This window comes from Chiloscyllium plagiosum, unplaced genomic scaffold (genome assembly GCF_037043375.1).
Source record: "Chiloscyllium plagiosum isolate Xiang-an unplaced genomic scaffold, Cpla_swu_hap1 HiC_scaffold_9, whole genome shotgun sequence".
In the NCBI taxonomy this organism is placed as follows: Eukaryota; Metazoa; Chordata; class Chondrichthyes; order Orectolobiformes; family Hemiscylliidae; genus Chiloscyllium; species Chiloscyllium plagiosum.
The window spans coordinates 1,398,174-1,411,799 of NW_028270147.1; the positions used below are offsets into that span (position 1 = coordinate 1,398,174).

General features: G+C 44.9%; 1 protein-coding gene across 5 annotated transcripts in view; it reads right to left on the reverse strand.

Annotated features, from left to right (window-relative positions):
* The window catches only part of henmt1 (HEN methyltransferase 1), a 113,073-nt gene that overhangs the window by 55,865 nt on the left and 43,582 nt on the right, over window positions 1-13,626 (reverse strand). The window lies entirely within an intron of this gene.

Here is a 13,626-nt window from a genome sequence, read left to right on the forward strand (position 1 = left end):
TTCCACATTCTTCTCGAAATATGTGGGCGGCACGGTGGCATGTGGGCGGCACGGTGGCACAGTGGTTAGCACTGCTGCCTCACAGCGCCAGAGACCCGGGTTCAATTCCCGCCTCAGGCGACTGACTGTGTGGAGTTTGCACGTTCTCCCCGTGTCTGCGTGGGTTTCCTTCGGGTGCTCCGGTTTCCTCCCACAGTCCAAAAGATGTGCAGGGTCAGGTGAATTGGCCATACTAAATTGCCCGTAGTGTTAGATAAGGGGTAAATGTAGGGGTATGGGTGGGTTTCGCTTCGGCGGGTCGGTGTGGACTTGTTGGGCCGAAGGGCCTGTTTCCACACTGTAATCTAATCTAATCTAATCTAATATGGTGACCAGAACTGTTCACAATATTCCAAGTGTGGCCACACTCGCGTTCTGTACAGTTGCAGCATGATATTGCGGCTGCGGAACTCAATCCCTCTACCAATGAATGGTAGAGGCACAACGTATGCCTTCTTAACAGCACTATCAACCTGGGTGGCAACTTTCAGGGATCTATGTACATGGACTTCAAGATCCCTCTGCACATCCACACTACCAAGAATCTTTCCATTGACCCATACTCTCTGCCTTCCTGTTATTCTTCCCAAAGTGCATCACCTCACATTTAGCTGCATTGAACTCCATTTGCCACCTTTCAGCCCAATTCAGTCCAATTTATCCAAGTCCCCCTGCAACGTGTAACATTCTTCCAAACTGTCCACTACTCCACCGACTTTAGTGTCGTCTGCAAATTTACTAATATTTCCACCTATGCCTGCGTCTAAGTCATTTATAAAAATGACAAACGGCAGTGGTCCCAAAACAGATCCTTGGAGTGCACCACTAGTAACCGGACTCCAGGCTGAATATTTTCCATCAACCACCACTCGCTGCCTTCTTTCGGAAAGCCAGTTTCTAAACCAAACTGCTAAATCACCTTCAATTCCATGCTTCTGCATGTTCTCCAACAGCCTACCATGTGGAACCTTATCAAAGGCAAGGTTATAGTCCAACTGGTTTAATAGAAAGCACTAGCTTTCGGAGCGCTGCTCCTTCATCAGGTGGTTCGGAGCAGCACTCCGAAAGCTAGTGCTTCCAATTAAACCTGTTGGACTATAACCTAGTTTGTTAGATTTTTAACTTTGCACACCCCAGTCCAACACCAGCATGTCCAAATCTTTATCAAAGGTTTACTGAAATCCACGTATACCACGTCAACTGCCCTACCCTCATCTACATGCTTGGTCACCTTCTCAAAAAACTCAATGAGGTTTGTGAGACATGACCTGCCCTTGATGAAATCATGTTGACTATCTGAAATCAAATTGTTGCTTGCTAGATGATTATAAATCTTATAATCCTTTCCAAAACCTACAACTAAATCAAACACCTGGCCTGGTTCATTACCAAGCACCAGATCTAGTGTGCCCTCCCCTCTTGTCGGCGCTTCGACATACTGTGTCAGGAAACCCTCCTGGACAAAAACTGATCCATCTAACGTACTAGAGTTATAGCATTTCCAGTCAAAGTTGGGAAAGTGAAAGTCCCCCATAATGACCATCATATTCCTTTCACTACTACCAGGATTAATTTTGCCAATCCTCTCTTCCACCTCCATGGAATTCTGTGGAGGCCTATAAAAACCTCCAAGCAATGTGACCTCTCCTCTCCTGTTTCTAACCTCAGCCCACACTACCTCAGTCGACAAGTCCTCGTCAAAAGTTCTTTCAGCCACCATAATACTATCCTTGGCTAACAAGGCCACACCTCCCCCTCTTTTACTGCCTTGCCTGTTCTTAATAGAGTCATACAGATGTATAGCATGGGAACAGAGCTGTCGGTCCAACCCATCCATGCTGACCAGATATCCCAACCCAATCTAGTCCCACCTGCGAGCATCTGGCCCATATCCCTCCAAACCCTTCCCATTCATATACCCACCCAAATGCCTCTTAAATGTTGCAATTGTACCAGCCTCCACCACCTGCTCTGGTAGCTCATTCCACACACGTACCACCCTCTGTGTGAAAATGTTGCCATGTAGGTCACTTTTACATCTTCCCCCTCTCACCCTAAACCTATGCCCTCTAGTTCTGGACTCACGCACCCCAGGGAAAAGACTTTGCCTATTTACCCTATCCATGCCCCTCATAATTTTGTAAGTTTCTATAAAGTCACCCCTCAGCCTCCGACGCTCCAGAGAAAACAGCCCCAGCCTGTTCAGACTCAAATCCTCCAACCTGGCAACATCCTTGTCAATCTTTTCTGAACCCTTTCAAGTTTCACAACATCTTTCCAATAGGAAGGAGACCAAAATTGCATGCAATATTCCAACAGTGGCCTAACCAATGTCCTGTACAGCCGCAACATGACCTCCCAACTCCAGTATTCAATACTCTGACCAATAAAGGAAAGCATACCAAACGCTGCCTTCACTATCCTATCTACCTGCGACTCCACTTTCAAGGAGCTATGAACCTGCATTCCAAGGTCTCTTTGTTCAGCAACACTCCCAAGGACCTTACCATTAAGTGTATAAGTCCTGCTAAGATTTGCTTTCCCAAAATGCAGCACCTTGCATTTATCTGAATTAAACTCCATTTGCCTCCTCTCAGCCCATTGGCCCATCTGGTCAAGATCCTGTTGTAATCTGAGAAAACCCTCTTCACTGTCCACTACACCTCCAATTTTGGTGTCATCTGTAAACTTACTAACTGTACCTCTTATGCTCGCATCCAAATCATTTATGTAAATGACAAAAAGTAGAGGACCCAGCACCGATCTTTGTGGCACTCCACTGGTCACAGGCCTCCAGTCTGAAAAACAACCCTCCACCATCACCCTCTGTCTTCTACCTTTGAGCCAGTTCTGTATCCAAATGGCTAGTTCTCCCTGTATTCCGTGTCATCTAACCTTGCTAATTAGTCTCCCATGGGGAACCTTGTCGAACGCCTTACTGAAGTCCATATAGATCACATCTACCATTCTGCCTCATCAATCCTCTTTGTTACTTCATCAAAAACCTCAATCAAGTGTATGAGACATGACTTCCCACACACAAAGCCATGTTGACTATCCCTAATCAGTCCTTGCCTTTCCAAATACACGCACATCCTGTCCCTCAGGGTTCCCTCCAACAGCTTGCCCACCACTGACGTCAGGCTCACTGGTCTATAGTTCCCTTACCACCCTTTTTAAACAGTGGCACCATGTTAGCCAGCCTCCAGCCTTCCGGCACCTCACCTGTGACTATCAATGATACAAATATCTCAGCAAGAGGGCCAGCAATCACTTCTCTAGCTTCCCACAGAGTTTAGGGTACACCTGATCAGGGCCTGGGGATTTATCCACTTTTATGCATTTCAAGACATCCAGCACTTCCTCCTCTGTAATATGGACATTTTGGAGGATGTCACCATCTATTTCCCGACAGTCTATATCTTCCACATCCTTTTCCACAGTAAATATTGATGCAAAATACTCGTTTAGTATCTCCCCCATTTTATGTGGCTCCACACATAGAACGCCTTGCTGATCTTTGAGGGGCCCTATTCCCCCCTAGTTACCCTTTTGTCCTTAATATATTTGTAAAAATCCTTTGGATTCTCCTTAATTCTATTTGCCAAAGCTATCTCATGTCCCCTTTTTGCCCTCCTGATTTCCCTCTTAAGTATACTCCTACTTCCTTTATACTCCTCTAAGGATTCACTCAATCTATCCTGTCTATACCTGACATATGCTTCCTTCTTTTTCTTAACCAAACCCTCAATTTCTTTAGGTCAGGCAGCATCCAGGGAACAGGAGAATTGACGTTTCGGGCATAAGCCCTTCTTCAGGAATGGGGAAAGTTTCCCCATTCCTGAAGAAGGGCTTATGCCCGAAACGTCGATTCTCCTGTTCCCTGGATGCTGCCTGACCTGCTGCGCTTTTCCAGCAACACATTTCCAGCTCTGATCTCCAGCATCTGCAGACCTCACTTTCTCCTCAATTTCTTTAGTCATCCAAGCATTCCCAATACCTCCCAACCTTCTCTTTCACCCTGACAGGAATATACTTTCTCTGGATTCTCGTTATCTCATTTCTGAAAGCTTCCCATTTTCCAGCCGTCCCTTTACCTGCGTACCTCTGCCCCCAATAAGCTTTCGAAAGTTCTTGCCTAATACTGTCAAAATTGGCCTTTCTCCGATTTAGAACTTCAACTTTTAGATCTGGTCTATCCTTTTCCATCATTGTTTTAAATCTAATAGAATTATGGTCGCTGGCCCCCAAGTGCTCCCCCACTGACACCTCAGTCACCTGCCCTGCCTTATTTCCTAAGAGTAAGTCAAGTTTTACACGTTCTCTTGTAGGTACATCCATATACTGAATCAAAAAATTGTCTTGTACACACTTAATAAATTCCTCTCCACCTAAACCCTTAACACCATGGCAGTCCCAGTCTATGTTTGGAAAGTTAAAATTCCCTACCATAGCTACCCTATTATTCTTACAGATAGCTGAGATCTCCTTACAAGTTTGTTTCTCAATTTCCCTCTGACTATTAGGGGGTCGAAAATACAATCCCAATAAGGTTATCATCCCTTTCTTATTTCTCAGTTCCACCCAAATAACTTCCCTGGATACATTTCCGGAAATATCCTTCCTCAGCACAGCAGTAACGTTATCCCTTATTAAAAAAATGCCACCCCCCCCTCCTCTCTTGCCTCCCTTTCTATCCTTCCTGTATCATTTGTATCATGGAACATTAAGCTGCCAGTCCTGTCCATACCTGAGCCATGTTTCTGTAATTGCTATGATATCCCAGTCCCATGTTCCTAACCATGCCCTGAGTTCATCTGCCTTCCCTGTTAGGCCCCTTGCATTGAAATAAATGCAGTTTAATTTATTAGTCCTACCTTGCCCCTGCCTGCCCTGATTGTTTGACTCGCTTCTGTTCTCAACTGTACCAGTCTCAAATTGATCTCTTTCCTCACTATTTCCCTGGGTCCCACCCTCCCCCCACCTCACTAGTTTAAATCCTCCCGAGCAGCTCTAGCAAATTTCCTGCCAGTATATTAGTCACTTTCCAATTTAGGTGCAATCCGTCCTTCTTGTACAGGTCACTTCTACCCCAAAAGAGATTCCAATGATCGAAAAATGTGAATCCTCCTCCCATACACCAGCTCCTCAGCCATGCATTCATCTGCTCTATCCTCCTATGCCTGCCCTCACTAGCTCGTAGCACCAGGAGTAATCCAGATATTACTACTCTCGAGGACTTCCTTTTTAAATTTCTGCCTAACTCTCTGTAATCTCCCTTCAGAATCTCAACCTTTTCCCTTCCTATGTCACTGGTTCCAATGTGGACAAAAACCTCTTGCTGGCCCCTCTCCCCGTGAGAACATTCTGCACCCGATCCGAGACATCTTGATCCTGGCACCAGGAAAGCAATACACCATTTTGCTTTTTCGCTGCTGGCCAGAGAAACGTCTGTCTGTACTCGAACTAGAAAATCCCTTAACACAATTGATCTCCTAGAACCCGATGTACCCCTCATTGCATTAGAGCCAGTCTCAATACCAGAAACTTGGCTGTTCGTGTTACGTTCCCCTGAGAATCTATCAACCCCTACATTTTCCAAAACAGCATCCTGTTTGAAATGGGTGTATCCACAAAAGACTCCTGCACTAGCTGCCTACCTCTCTTACCTTTCCTGGAGTTAACCCATCTATGCGACTGTATTTGAGACTTTCGCCCCTTCCTATAACTGCCATTCATCACATACTTTTGCTGTTGGAAATTCCTCATTGATTAGATTAGATTACTTTAGATTAGATTACTTTACAGTGTGGAAACAGGCCCTTCGGACCAACAAGTCCACACCGTCCTGCCGAAGCGCAACCCACCCAGACCCATTCCCCTACATTTACCCCTGCACCTAACACGACAGGCAATTTAGCATGGCCAATTCACCTGACCTGCACATTTTTGGACTGTGGGAGGAAACCGGAGCACCCGGAGGAAACCCACGCAGACACGGGGAGAATGTGCAAACTCCAGACAGTCAGTCGCCTGAGGCGGGAATTGAACCCGGGTCTCTGGCGCTGTGAGGCAGCAGTGCTAACCACTGTGCCACCGTGCCTCCCACGCCATTGCTTCTAACTGTCTCTCCAACCGATCCATTCGATCTGATAAGATTTGCAGCCAGCAGCATTTATGGCAGATGTAATCCGCAGTAACCCTTAAACTCTCTTTAAACTCCCACATCTGACAAGAAGTACATATCAGTCTAATAAAGGCCATGTTTGCTCCTTCACAAACTACAGACCCAGAAAATAACACCTTCCTGTTCTTCTACAAACACTATTTAAGTTTCATCAAGAGACATATCTCCAAAAACATGTAATCAAGGAAGAACCTACTCTACTCACTGCTGCAGATTCTCTGTAAGCCATACTTACAACAACGATTAACTTATCTGATTCTGTGCTGTGAACTTCGCCCAACAGTTCTTCCAAGATTAGTTGTGAATTTCACTGTTTGATCATTTTCCCAGATGTACTCTGATGTCCAGCGATACACGAATTCAAACAGCAAAGGCAGTAACTATGCAGGTTCTCTCTCTCTCTCCTGCAATGATCTCACCATGTGCTTCCTTTGTCTGTTCTTCTTTTTAAAACTGCTGTTGTTTTGACTTTTTTTTCCAAAGTTCCAAAACAATGCAACAGCATATGAAACAGTAATTGCTGCTCCTGCAATTCGAGGAAATCACCTCCAGTACCTAAAATACCTCAAAAAAGGTGCAGCTGTTACAGCCAGAAATTTTTCCCACCTTCCTAAACCCTGGAACCTGCAACATCCATTCTTCACCCTGCTCTAGCCATGTCTCCGAAATGGCCACAACATCAAAGTCCCAGGTACCTATCCATGCTGCAAGCTCACCTACCTAAAATATGTCTGACGTTGAAGTAGACACACTTCAAACCTGCTTGCTGTCTGCCAGCACTTTCCTGAGACCCTGAAATCCTGTCCCTGTACTTCCTACTCTTACCCTCCTGTGCACTGCAACTGCACCTCAGGTTCCCACCCCCCTACTGAGCTAGTTTAAACCCACCCGAAGAGCACCAGCAAATTTCCCACCCAGGATGTTGATACCCCTCTGGTTCAAGTGAAGATCGTCCTGTAGAGCAGTACAGCACAGTACAGGCTATTCTGCCCACAATGTTGTGCCGAGCATTTATCTTAATCTAAGATCAACCTAACCTGCACACACCTCAATCTACAGCCATCCATGTGCTTGTCCAGCAGTTGCTCAAATGTTCCTAATGTCTCTGACATCTCCCTTATACCTTCCTCCAGTCACCTTAAAATTATGACCACTCACGATAGCCATTTCGGCCCTGGGGAAAAGTGTCTGGCTACCTACTCCACACAGCTCTATTCCTGATTAAGGGCTTTTGCCTGAAACGTCGATTTTCCTGCTCCTCAGATGCTGCCTGACCTGCTGAGCTTTTCCAGCACCACTCTAATCTAGATTCCAGTTTCCAGTATCTGCAGTCCTTGTTTTTTACCTATCTATTCCACATATGCCTATCAACAACTGTACACATCCATCAAGTCACCTCTCTTCCTTCTTCTCGCCAGTGTGAAAAGCCCTAACTCACTCAACCTCTTTCATAAGAAAAGTTCTCCAATTCAGGCAGCATCCTGGTAAACGTCGTCTGCAACCCCTCTAAACATAGAGCATAGAATAATACAGCGCAGAACAGGTCCTTCGGCCCTTGATGTTGCGCCGACCTGTGGACTATTCTTAGCTCATCCCCCTATACTATCCCAAAATCATCCATGAGCATATCCAAGGATTGTTTAAATCTCCCTGAGTTGTTGAGTTGACTACCTTAGCAGGTAGGGTATTCCACGCCCTTACCACTCTCTGCGTAAAGAACCTGCCTCTGACATCAATCTTTAATCTATCGCCCCTCAATTTGTAGTTATGCCCTCTCGAACAAGCTGACGTCATCATCCGAGGAAAAAGTCTTTCTCAGTCTACCCTATCTAGTCCGCTGATCATTTTGTATGTCTCTATCAAATCCCCCCTTAGCCTTCTTCTTTCCAATGAGAAAAGACCCAAGTCTCTCAGCCTTTCCTCATAAGACCTTCCCTCCAGACCAGGCAACATCTCTGCATCTTTTCCAATGCTTCCACATCCTTTCCGTAATGGGGCGACCAGAACTGTACACAACATTCCAAGTGTGGCCGCACCAGCATCTACATCCTTCCTATGAGGCGACCAGAACTGGGCACAATATTCCAAGTGTAAGTATAACCAGTATCTATAGAACTGCAGCAAAACCTCACAGATTTTCAACTCAATTCCCCTGATAATGAAAGCCAAAACACCATACACCTTCTTAATAACTCTATCAACTTCGGTGGCAACTTTGAGGGATCTATGTATATGAACATAGAGGGGGCATAGCTCAACCTTTGTCAACTTGTCTTGTCACATCCTCAAAGAACTCAATAAGGCTTGTGAGACATGACCTGCCCCTCACAAAGCCATGCTAACTATGTTTTTCCAAATACTTATAAATCCTCTCTTTCAGAATCCTTTCCAGTACCTTGCTTACCACAGATATAAGACTGACTGGTCTGTAATTCCCAGGGATTTCCCAATTCCCTTTCTTGAACAGAGGAACAGCATTCACCTCCCTCCAATCAGCCAGTACCTACTCCTGTAGAGAGTGAGGATGCAAAGATCATCACCAGAGGTGCAGCAATCTCATTTCTCACTTCCCGTAATAACCTTGGATATATCTGGTCTGACCCTTAATATCAATCTGTTCAAGTGTATTAACCTGGTCTCTCACTATCAACAAGGTCCATCTCTCTCGTGAACACTTAAACAAAAAACTCATTTAGGGCCTCCCCTACTCTTCAGACTCCAGGCACAAGTTCCCTACACTATCCTTGATCGTCCCTACCCACTTTCTGATCATTCTCTCATTATTCATGATGTGTAGAACGAATTTTGGTTTTCCCTAATCCTTCCTGCCAAGGTTTTGTTGCGCCCCCTCCTAGCTCTCCTCAATTCATTTTTGAGTTCTTTCCTAACTACCCTGTATTACTCTACAGCTGTGCCAGATCCTTGCTTTCTCAAACTTAAGTAAGCTTCCTTCTTCCTTTTGACGAGAAGCTCCTCTGCTCTTGTCATCCAAGGCTCCTTCACCTTACCATTCCTTGCCTGTCTCAGTGGGACAAAGGTATCCAACACTCGCACCAAGTGCTCCTTAAACAGCCTCCATATTTCTGTTGTGCACTTCCCGCAGAACAATTATTCCCAATTTGTACTCCACAGCTCCTGTCTAATAGCAGTACAATTTCCCCTCCCCAAACTAACCCTCTCATGACTATGGTAAAGGTGAGGCAGTTGTGGTCACTGTCACTGAAATGCTCTCCCTCAGAGAGATCTGACACCTGGACTGGTTCGTTGCCTAGCCCAATATGGCTCCCCCCATGGTCAGCTTATCTACATATTGAGACAGGAATCCCTCCTGGACATACCTGACAAAATCAACTCCATTCAGACCATCTGCACTGAGAGGATTCTAATCAATATTGGGGAAGTTAAAGTCATTCATTACAACAACTGTTATATCTGCAGCTTTCCAACATCTACCGTCCAATCTGTTCTTCCATCTCTTTATTGAGGGATCTGTAGAAAACATCCAATAAAGTGACTGCTTCTTTCATGTTACTGACTTCCACTCATAATGACTCAGTAAATAAACCCTCAACAACCTTCTTTTCTGCAGCTGTGATGCACTCTCTCATTAACAATGCTACTCCCCCTCCACTTTTTAAAAAGACAGCTGCAACCATTCCTGCCCCTGTGAAATCCATGTCTCTGTTATGGCCACAACATCATAGTTCCAGATACTGATCCACGCTCCAAGTTCATCACTCTTATTCCTGACACTCCTTGCATTGAGTCAAGATTAGAGGTGCTGGAAAAGCACAGTAGGTCAGGCAGTATCCGAGGAGCAGGAGATTTGACGTTTCGGACAAAAGCCCTCCATCAGGAATGAGACTGGGAGCCTCCGGGGTGGAGAGATAAATGGGAGGGAGGTGGGGCTGAAGGGAAGGTAGCTGAGAGTGCAATAGATGGATGGAGGTGGGGGTGAAGGCGATAGGCCAAGAGGAGGGTGGAGCGGATAGGTGGGAAGGAAGATTGACAGATGGGACAGGTCATGAGAATGGTGCTGAGCTGGAAGTTGTAACTGGGGTAAACTGGGGGGAGGAGAAATGAGGAAACTGGCGAAGTCCATATTCTTGCAATGAAACAGACAGATTTTAATCCATCCGTTTGCCCTATAAACTGTGTATCCTTCTTGACAGACTCTCTCCAGTCTATTTCTGCCTGTTTAACAACTACTGGTCTCCTCTAACTTGTAGCTCTGGTACCCATCTCCCTGCCAAACTAGTTTAAACCCTCCTGAAATGCTCTAGCAAATCTCCCGCCCAGGACATTGCTGTCCCTCCAGTTTAAGTGCAACCTGTCCTTCATGTGCAGGTCCCACCTTCCCAGCAGGTACTCCAATGATCTATGTATCTGAAGTCCTCCCTCCTGCACCAGCCCTGCAGCCAAGTGTTTACCTGCACTCGCTCCCGGTTTCTTGGCTCACTAGCACATGGCACCAGTAGTAATCCTGAGATTACTAATCTGCTCGTCCTGCTTTTTAGCTTCCAACCTAACACTCTGAAATCACTTTTTAGAGCCTTATCCCTTTTCCTGGCTATGGCATTGTTGCCAATGTGCACCACGACATCTGGCTGCTCACCCTCCCCTCGAGGGGAGGAAACAGCCGTCCTTACCTGGTTTGACCTATGTGACTCCAGACCCACAGCAATGTGGTTCACTCTCAACAATTAGGAATGCGCAATAAATGCTGGCCTAGCCAACCATCCCCTCACCCCATGAATGAATTTTCAAAAATTATGATGTTATTGCCAGTATGGAGACATGATTAAAAGAGAGAAAGGATCAGCAACTTCACATTCCAGGATATCGCTGTTTTAGATGGGACAGAAAGGGAAACAATAGGGGTGGAGGAGTTGCATTGCTGATTAGGGATCATATGTTGTGGGAGAACATATCAGAGGGATCTTACAGTGAGACAATATGGGTGGAGCTCAGGAATAGAAAGGTGAAATCACAATATTGGGAGTTTTCTATAGACCTCCCAAAAGACCATGGGACACAGGGAAGCAGATATGTAGTCAGATTCTGGAAAGATATGGAAAAAGCAGTAGGTCAAACAGGTATGGACATATCTTGTGGGTAACTTCAACTTTCCTTTAATGTCTGGGACTCCCTTAGAGCCAGAGGCTTGGATACAGAGCAATTTAATAAATGTGCTAGGTCGAGGCAGCTGCAAACGGATGAAGTCCTTGAAGAGCAGAGAAAAGTTAGGAAGGAACTTAAATGTGGAATTAGGAAGGCTAAAAGTGGCCATAATATTTAGCAGAGTCAAGGAGAATCCCAAGGCTTTTTATATTAGAATAAAGAAGGTAGCAACGGAAAGAATAGGCCCACTCAAGGACAAAAAAGGAAACTGTGCATGGAGCCACAGGAAGTGGGAGAGATCCTTAATGAGGACTTTAAATCAGTATTCACCAAGGAGAAGGACATGACTGATATTGAAGTCAGGGGTGTGTGTGCGAATACTCTAGAGAATGTCAATACATTGAAGATGGTGTTGGATATCCTAAATTGCATCAAGGTAGACACGCCCCTTGGGCCAGATGGGATCTATCCCAGGTTACTGAATAAATAGCTGGGGCATTAGCAGATATCTTCACATTCTCCTTGACACAGGTGAGGTTGCATAGGACTGGAGAATAGCCAATGTTATTTCCTTGTTTAAGAAAGGAAGCAGGGATAATCCAGGAAATTATAGACCAGTGAGCCTGATGTTTGTGGTGGGAAAACTCTTGGAGAAGATACTGAGGGACAAGATCTATGCGCATTTGGAAGAAAATTGACCAGTTAGTGACAGGTAACATAGTTTTGTATGGGGAAGGTCATGTCTCACCAACCTGATTAAATTTTTTGAAGAGGCAACTAAGATAATTGATGCGAGAAGCCTATGGATACAGTTTACATGAACTTTAGTAAAGCATTTGATAAAGTCCCACATGGCAGATTGGCACAAAAACTAAAATCACATAGGATTCAGAGAGGGCTGGCTAGGTGGATACAAAACTGGCTTGGTCATAGAGTATAGAGGGTACTGGTGGAAGGGTGCTTTTTCTTTCAGAATGGAGACTGGTAATAAGTGGTGTTCCACAGGAATCAGTCTTAGGTCCTCTATTGTTTATAGTGTATGTAAATGATCTAGAGGAAAATGTCGGTGATATAATTAGTAAATTTGCAGATCACACAAAGATTACAAATAGTGTCGATAATTGCAAAAAGATTCAACAGGATACAGATAGATTGGCAACTTGGGCAGAAAAATGGCAGATGGAGTTTAATCCAGCCAGATGCGAGGTGTTGCATTTTGGAGGATCAAATTTAGATGTGCATTATACTGTAAATGGCAGAACCCCTTGGAATATTAACAGAGAAATCAGGGTATGCAGGCCCATAGTTCCATAAAACTGGCAACACAGGTGGTCAAAGTGATTAAGAAGGCATATGGCTTACTTGCCTTCATCGGCTTGAGCATGGAGTACAACAGTTGAAAAACCATGTTGCAGCTACATAAAACACTTGCTAAGCCGCATTTGAAGTAGTGTGTGCAGTTTTGGTCACCACACTACCAGCAGTATGTGGAAGCTTAGGAAAGTGTGCAGAGAAGATTCAACAGGATGTTGTCTGGTTTCGAGGGCACTAGTTATGAGGAAAGGTTAAAAAGACTAGGATTGTTTTCACTAGAAAGATGGTGGCCGAGAGGAGACCTGACAGAGGTCTACAAAATTATGAGAGGCATAGTTAGAGACTTTTTCCCAGGGTTAAAATTTCAATTACAAGGTGCAGATTGAGAGAGGGAAAGTTTAAGGGAGAAATGCAAGGGAAGTTTTTCACACAGACTGTGGTAGGAGCCTAGAATGCACTGCCATAAGAGGTGGTGGAAGGAGGTACGTCGGCAAAGTTTAAAGGCACCAGGATGGTTACATGGACAGGGAGAGATTAGAGGGATATGGACTGAATAAGGGCAGACCTTTTTTTAAAGTTAGTTAGGGCATGATGATCGGCACAGCTTGGAGGACCGAAGATCTGTTCCTGTGCTGTACTTCTCTTTTGTTCTTTGTTCTAGCTATGTCCTGTACACAGAAAGCAGGACAAATCCAACCAGGCCAATTACTACCCCATACTCCTGATCATTGGTAAAGTGATGGAAGGAATCATCCAACAGTGCTTGAAAGTAAGCACTTTACAATAACCTACTCAGTATTACTCAATTTGGCTTCCATGAGGCCACAGTGGAGGGGGTGGCATAATGGTAAAACACTAGATAAGCAATCTAGAAGTCCAGGCCAATGTTCTGGGGATATGAGTTTGAAACCTGCCATAGTAGATGGTAAAATTTGATTTCAATTTTAAAAATCTGGAATATTAGC